This window comes from Octodon degus, unplaced genomic scaffold (genome assembly GCF_000260255.1).
Source record: "Octodon degus isolate 3935 unplaced genomic scaffold, OctDeg1.0 scaffold00091, whole genome shotgun sequence".
NCBI lineage: Eukaryota > Metazoa > Chordata > Mammalia > Rodentia > Octodontidae > Octodon > Octodon degus.
This window is the reverse complement of record NW_004524667.1, coordinates 935,173-943,562: the sequence shown is the minus strand read 5'-3', so window position 1 is coordinate 943,562 and position 8,390 is coordinate 935,173. Positions and strand designations below refer to the sequence as shown.

The 8,390-nt window shown below is 38.6% G+C and overlaps 1 protein-coding gene across 1 annotated transcript in view; it reads left to right on the top strand.

The window, feature by feature from the left end:
* Armc1 (armadillo repeat containing 1) overlaps positions 1 to 8,390 on the top strand; it is a 50,675-nt gene that overhangs the window by 40,037 nt on the left and 2,248 nt on the right. The gene's annotated exons all lie outside the window — the stretch shown is intronic.

Here is an 8,390-nt window from a genome sequence, read left to right as displayed (position 1 = left end):
TAAAACACTCCATAGAGTATAATAAACTCAAGACATTTGTAGGAAAATAGGTGTACCTTGAGATGAGACTACAATGTTAAATGAAGTAAATCATACTCAGGTTTAAATACTGCATAGTTTCTCTTATATGAGAAGCTCAATATATAAATAAAAGACAACAGGAAAAAATGTTAGTGTAAAAATGAAATACAAGAAAGTACATTTTGTTAAATTATGACAAATGATTTTTATGAGTTATTGAGTTACATTAATTTGGAAAATTTAAATATCTATTTTTCTAATGATGTAACTTGCTTACAACAGCTATTTCTGATTTTGATATTTCAAAGCAAGGAAAGTAAAGTCAGAATGTTTATTTGACCTGTTTGCTTTAGTTAGAAAATAATCTAAATGGAAGTGGGATTTATGAGGAAAACAATCTTTTTAAATTTTACTGTTCTATTTCTGCAAAATTGGTGTGCATGCCATGTGTGGTGGTGCAGCCCTGTAATCTTAGCACTTGGGAGGCTGCGGTAGGAGGATCTCTGTGAGTTTGAGGCCAGCCTGGGGACTACATAGTAAGTTCAAGACCAGGCTGAACTACATTGTCAGACTGTCTCAAAACAAACAAACAAACAACAACAACAATAAAAAACCCCAAAATAAAACAAAACAAAAAGATTGATTTGGATGGCATTTTTGGTTTTCATTACCTCTGTAGCACACATTGCCAAAAAATAAACTTGATATTTCCCAAGATGCTTCTTGGGTCATGGGCTCTTTTGCACTTTCCTCATTTAGATTTAATACATTTCAACAATTACAGTAGTTACATAGGAAATTATTTAGGAATTTTTTTTGTGTGTGTGTATGTATTTTTCTAGGGAAGGGTCTACAGGGTATTCAGGGTCTCACTACTAGATCGGACTCATAGTGATCTGCCTGTTTACAGCCTCCCAAAAGCTAGGATTACAGGTGTGCACCACCACGCCTAGTCTCAGCACACCCCAGGGGCGACACCGGCACAGCAGGCCCAGGGATTGAACCTCCGGCCCCTGTGCCTAGGAAATGTTTTATATACTTCTCATGTTCCCATACTGTTTATACCAAAGTTAGCTCTCAATTTAATCATTCGAAAAATGACAAATCATTCTATTAATTTGACTTCTTGGAGTTAGGAGATCTGGTTTAGGATTTATCTTTTACTTACTTTTCTCTTGTTGCTGAAACAAAACACCCAACACCCAAAGTTACAGGGGTAAAGGTTTATTGAACTCAGTTTGTAGAGGTGTCTGTTCATAATTAGCTGGCTTCAAGGCAAGGTAGATGGCAGAAGGGCATCACAGAGGAGAAACAATTCATGGTGGGCAGAAGATAGCAAAGCAGCAAGGGATGACCTCAGTTTTTTCTAGCCCTTTTATTTTATCCCAGCTACTTAGGGCAAGTATCACTCACAGCTTTAATGCTATTGCCCTTAAGCCTAGCACTGCACCATGAATCAATTCCAGCGCCACACACTCTAGATCGAACCACCTCTGAGCCCCCACACCCACTGACAATGACCATAGGAAGCTTTGGTGGAACATCTAGACACGAACTGGAGTCCAACTCTAACTTCAGTACTCCCTGACTGAATCAGATTCTTCAATTTCTCAGATGTAGGATGAGATTAATAGCTATCTGCTTTGATTTATGTGAGGCTCAGTTTAGATGACAATTATGTCTTTTTTTAAATGTAGATAAAATTTGATGTGTGAAATGCAGATAAATTTGACTCAAAAATTTTGAATTTCACCACATATTATCTGTTTAGAACTTTTATGTGAACTTAGTGTGAAAATAAAGTTTAAAACAACCTTTGTGATTATTTGGAATGACTTGGTATTTAAATACAACGGAGATGGAGCCTTAAAATGATGGCTTGAAAATTGTTATCAGAGGAAAGTAGTCCAAGGTAGCTACTTTTCTTTTGCTATAGACTCAGTTACAGTCAGGGTCACAACTCTTCAGAGATTAGAGGTGGGCATAGTGAGTCTAACTAGTTAGCTCTTTCAGCTCAAATGCTCTGATATAAGCAGAGATAACAATGTCGAACTATGAGTGCCAGTAGTGATGATATGCCTTTTACAGACATGTTTTTCCCTTTAAATTTACTGGACTTGTGTTTTTTACTTGTAATGTAACTCTAGTAATAGCAGAAATTGAGACCAAGAGTAAGATATAAGCCACTATTTTAAGATCTTTATTTTGTTATGTGTATTTTCACAATCATTGTGGAATCTCATCAGAGGTGAATTTGAGATAGAGAAAGGGGGAAAGGAAGAGGGAGAGGGAGAGAGAAATAGAGGAGGGAGGGAGGGAGGATGGGAGGGAGGAAGGGAAGGGGGGCAGAGAGAGAGAGAGAGAGAGAGAGAGAGAGAGAGAGAGAGAGAGAGAGAGAGAATTGTCCAGTTTTTCTCAAGAGTATTCTCCAGAGTGTTAAAAGGGAAATATTAATCTCCACTGGTCATGGTTTCTTTTGTGCCTTGCAGTGTGAGGTTCTCACTGTGCAGAGTGAGATTCTAGTGTTTAAAGATAAGTATTTTTTCTATACAAGATGGCCTCAAATGCAAGCCAATTACTTCATCTGGTGCTCACCCAAAGAATGAGCCATCTGTTTGAACAGCGAAAGAAAAACTGGCTGTGTTTGCCATATTGAGAATCTGCCTCTGACATAGTCTGTAAATGTTGTATACTGTATTTTAAAGGTGACTTAGATTTCCAAGCATAATTTGGACTCCATGAGATTTTTTTCTTGTGTGTACAATTCTGTGAAATGCAACTCCGCTATAATAAATGCTACAGACTTCCAATTTTTGTTACTAGTCAACATAGATAATTGCAATAGTTTTTTTTTTCATCTGCTAAGGTATATAAAACATTAAATTTTTTTATTAGGGGAATTTAAATAGTAACCTTTTTTAACAGTAATTCAAAACAGTACTATAAAGCAGTGTTTTGTGTAATCATTTTTAAAGTGTATATATAACTACAAATAACTTTTATGAAGTGAAGGCTGTTAGGCCTAGTCCTATCAGCAGCCTTAGTTTCCCCTCTCATCACTGTTCATCTTCTGTCCAGTTTAGTGGTTGTGTTGTCAAGCGTGGCCGCAGCCTAGGAGATAAGATGATGTTCTGCAGCGGTAATTAGCAAACTGTTTCTTCAAAAAGACCCCAAAAGTTTTTGCAGGCTGTAAAGTCTCTGTTACACTACTTAGCTCTGCAGTTGGGTAAAGAAAGTATCCATGACAGTGTGTGATCAGATGAGGGTGGCTATGTGCATAAGACGGGAAAATCCAGTGTTCTTCCTACTCCTGCGTATGTCACTGCTCTGAAAGTGGTAGCGATCTAGACCTCTCTTAAGGCCAACCCTAAAACTACAAAAATAGGTATTTTTTTAGTACATGATATGAGACATTAATTTGAACAATGAGCACTAATTTGAACAGTCGTTAAGCACTCTACTGAGTTAGGAAGTGGTTTTACAATGCTTCTAATGAGGAAATACTTATTTTTCCATTTTCTGAAATCATCTTTTCTGTATGTTCAAATGTATTATAAATTTCTCTTGCAAAAGTTCCTTTAAGTTTGACATCAGCTTTCATTGCATTTTCATTATCTATACACCCAAACCTACCGAAAAGCAGGGATTTTCCTGTTTCTGAGTGGAATCTAATAATGTGCTGTCTATCATCATTTCAAGTGTTTGTAAACAATCCATGTCTTACAAATTACTTATGTCAGAATATTCATTGGAGCTGTTCTTATACTTATGAAATTGCTGGTGAGGTCCAAAGGTAAGAGTACTGGGTTCTAGATTCTCCCATATTCTATTGTCCAGCATTGCCAAATTCAGGATTTGCTTTACTAACTGCTTCCTTTACTACCAAGGGTATGTAAGATGAATCCTGGGAGGAGGAGTAAAACCTTGTTAGTCTTAAGGGGAAACTATCAAATGGATATTTACTCTCCTCCTGGGGGAAAAGGAAAGGGAATGGGGTGGGTGGGTTTAAGAGATCAATCTGAGACCAAGAGTACTTAGAGATCCTTCTGGTACTGTCACTTTTGTGGGCCATAAACAGAGCTCTAGGAAAAGCTTAAAATATATCCCATAGGATTTAGAGCAGTGTATATAGTTGGAAGAAAACAGTTGTTGCTGTCTAGACGTTTCTGAAGAGACATCAGTATGGATATGGTGTCTGCAGAGCCTGAGGGAGCCCTGTTGTGCTGTGCGTACACATGGGAGGGGACAATGGCTACCCATTCTGAACTCCAACAGTGCTCAAAGTCTGGAAGAGGTATTAGGAGTTCTTTTGACTCCTTGTAAAGTACATGGAGGTTACAAAAGGGGAAGAAACTGTATAATCGCCTCAGTCAATTAGGCAATCCACCTCAAGAGTGTTGGCAACATCTAACGTGGCCAGGATCAAAGGAGCATAGGCAGCTCTTCCCAGAGGGCTTCCCTAGCACCTAAAGGAGCTGGAATGAAGCTAACAGTAATTCAGGAAAAACACATATACATGGCAATTTTGAGACCACCTGCATCAGAAACAAGTCCAATCAATAAAAATGAGGGTTGTTTCCTACCACCATCATTGCTACCAGCAGGCAGGCATGCAGTTACATTTTTTTTTTTTTTCTTTTTGAGATAGGATTTCATTATGAAATTCAGGCTGGTCTTGAAGTCGCTTTATAGCCCAGACTGGCCTTGAACTCATGGAGATCCTCCTGCCTCAGCCTCCTTAGTGCTGGGATTACAAGCATGCACCACCATGCCCAGCTGCTACATAATATTTTATTTTCCTAATTTCTCCCACCTTCAACTCCAGCCTTTAAAGAAGGAAGAGATGGAATTACAAAAGACTGCCCTGTTATAAGTCTGGAGTTGCCATCCAGCCCATGATTGAGAGCAGCACAGGAGTTGGAATGGGTGAGTGTTTGCTGAAAAAAAATGTAGGCTAAGAGTGTAAAGGATGTGATTTTATGCTACTTGAAGTCTATAAGCCACCAGTTAGCTTTGTAGCATTTCATGTCTGCTGGCAAAAGACGTTGGACTCTTGGGTCAGAGACAAGTGGTTTTTATTACTCATGGCACAATAAAAACATGAGCCTCAGCATATTTGTGTTGGTTTCCCTTGCCCCCAAGTCCCATGAGGGTGATTTCATGGGCTGAGATAACATGAACACATGCAGTGGCTTCTGTTCCAGGCGAAGCAGCCAGGGCCAAGAGCCCAGTGATTTCTGTGCAAGCAGCAAACACTGTAGCAAACAGCAAGCAAGCCAGTTCCCTTTCCCTTGAGATAAGCGGTGAGATGGTGGTTTTCCAGGCTGGGAGAAGGATGAGGCAAGAGATGATACCATAGTATAAAATGTAGGGAGGTGCTCACACTTAGGGTCATACAAATGCAGAATTGGCACCTGTAAGTGGGCAACTCCCTAAATCTGCCAAGGCTTGCCTTACCCTTACCTGATCCTCATGACTATGGTAGATGATCTGCTGGTATCTTGACCTCAGAGCGCCTAATATAACTAGCCACAGAATTTGCACAGTGTCAGAGAACCTGGCAGTCTTGAACATATACCAGGAAACTGAAGCTTAAGACAGAACTGTTTTTATAACTTATGGACCAGATTCTGCCCTAGGCTTTAACATTTTTAAGGAACTGTAAAACAAATAAGATCATACAACAGAGTTTATACATGGCTCACAAAACTTGAAATACTATCTAGCCCTTTATAGAAAAAAAATTGCTGATACCTATAATAACTGAAAAGCATTTAATCTAGGAATATTTTTAAAAGATGAGAGGGAACCTCATTGTTGCATAGCTTAATGTAATAATTTAGAAGAAAAGAGATTATTTTACTTTTATCCTCTAAAGAAATATATATCTTCAATGACATTGTTATACATATGAGAATATTTAGGCCTTTTCCAGCCAATTCACACCAGTGTGAATGCACTGGTTCACACAGACAAACTGCAAAGGCAGGCCTCACCTTCAGAATCATTTAGAGAACTGCAGACCATTAGAATTTGTGCACTTGTTGGCTTCAGTTTTGCCCCTGCAAACTACTGCATGAGGTCTTTCCCAAAAGGTGGCAACTAAATCTTAGGAAACTCCAGGATCCTCCCAAGCCAATCTAAGCCAAGTTGGAGAGCTAACAGGATGTCAGCTATCTAGAGAGAGACTTAGCCATTGCCTGACCCTGGAACAGCCTGGTGACTGGGGTGGAGAGATCCCCATCATTGCCTCAACTCTAGGTCCTTCTCTAGGACTAAAGAGAGGCACCCTCTCTCCCTGTTCTTTGTGATCACGGACAGCTGCCCTAGTTTGTGTCAGCAACAGTGTTCTTTAGTTGAGAAGGGCATCTTTAGGACCTGCAGGTACAGGTCTTTGCCTATCTAATTTTCCTAAGTCTAGAATTTTCTGGTCTATTTCTGGTGGATGTTTCAGATTGGCCTTTACCCTAGTTCTGGTTGTATCACGTGGCTCAGCTGTGCTTTCTGCTGCACCGGAGAGAGCTGCAGCTTTGGTCAGTTGTCTTGAGGACGAGCACGTGCTTTCCATGCTGTAGCCTAGGTAGTTCTGCAGCAAACATTGCATTTATGATTGTAGACTTTCTGTATTTCATTACTGCAATGATGATTCTGTTTTCTAATAAATTTTTAGTGTGGATTTTTCATCGTGCTTATGAAATAAGTAAAATGTGAGAGACTTACAATTCATAAAGATCCTGAAAATAAAAGCAAACATTCTCAAGGTAGTTAACTATATCTGAGACTTGATGTCATATTGATCCTAGAGGCCTAAAAGACTTGCGAGGTCAACTCAGTTCTTTCGTGTTCCATTTAACACTGTGTGGCAGCTATCTATGAGGGGCCAAATATAGTATTAAAAATATTTGCTAAGTGTCTAATTTCCCTGCATAAGTTTTGAAGGCAGAAATACTCAATATGAAACACCTTATTCATAAACATCTTCAGAGCCAAAAGGAATAATAGTAATTCAGTTCTGTTTTGCCAGTCAGTTGTTTTAATAACCACCAAGTTAGCCTTTTTAAGCTACCCTGTTGATTTGCAGATAAACTGATCATGGGAAAAGTTTTCTTGTTGAGTTTCTTCTCTGGATGACAACAAAGCAGTAGTCAACAAGTCATGCTCTATTTGTATGACACCATCACATCTTCATCCAATTAATTTTGCATAGACTCTTAAAGACATGGTTAGGATGATGTATTTTTGCTGGTTTTGTGCAACAAACTACTTTTCATTTTTTCATTTCTTGGTAGAGCTCTAAAATGGCTGGTACTCCTGAGCACCACAACTTAAGGGCATAATATTTCTCTAAAAGCTTTAAATTGCATTTTAATGACCCTTATGAAACATGAAGTAGAACAATTCTCAGAGTGTCAGCTTGTAAATGGTAAGAAAATTCTTAACTTCTGAAATAGACTCTTGAAAGAATTATACTATACCAGAATGTACAAATGCCTAGACAGATTTACTTTGAACAGGCTTGTTTTAAACCATCATCACTGTGCTCAGCATATAGCAGTGGTGCCAGGTGACTAGCTATGGGGTAGTGGAACTATATTGACAGGTTTTTGAACTTAAATGTATTGCTCTTGGGTTAATTTTAGTATTGGGTTAAAATTTAGTATCTGTAATATAGAAATATATACTTATTTTCTGCATATTATACTTTTAAGGTTTTTCTGCATCTGGTGCAGCTGTTAAAACTTCAGAGAGAGGATGGCAGGGAATGAAGAAAGACAGAGATCAATATATAAAAGCTGAGGTCATGTGGAGCCCTCTCTGTGATGGGAGAAGGCAAATTGCCCAGAACTCATAGTGCTTTTACTGGTACAGTCAGCATATGATGATGTTCATGGAGAGTGTAAGGGAAGGGTAGGATCTAACACTGCAAGAATATTCAAACTGTAACACCATGCCTTGGTGGCTCCATGGGACAAGAGAAAACTCTGTATTATCTCAAGCAAAGCTCAAGTGACTGTGTCCATCAGTTTATTATTATAATTAATTATTGGTCTTTTGAGTCAAGATCTTGCTATGTAATTCAAGCTGGCCTTGAACTCACTAGGCAGACCAGGATGGTCACAAACTCTCAGCAATCCTCCAGCCTCAGCCTCTGGAGTGCTGAGCTTACAGGAAGCCAGCAAGCCTGGATAAAATTTTTATTATTAACGTAACACATATAAATAATTTTTGAAGGCAACTGATATCAAATGCTTTCACATAGAAAGTAAAAATCTCACATAGTACTACTCTCCAGAGTTTACGTCTTAACTGTTCTATTTTTAATATTAGAAGTGACTACCATAACACTAATAATCTTAGTTCTTTCTTTC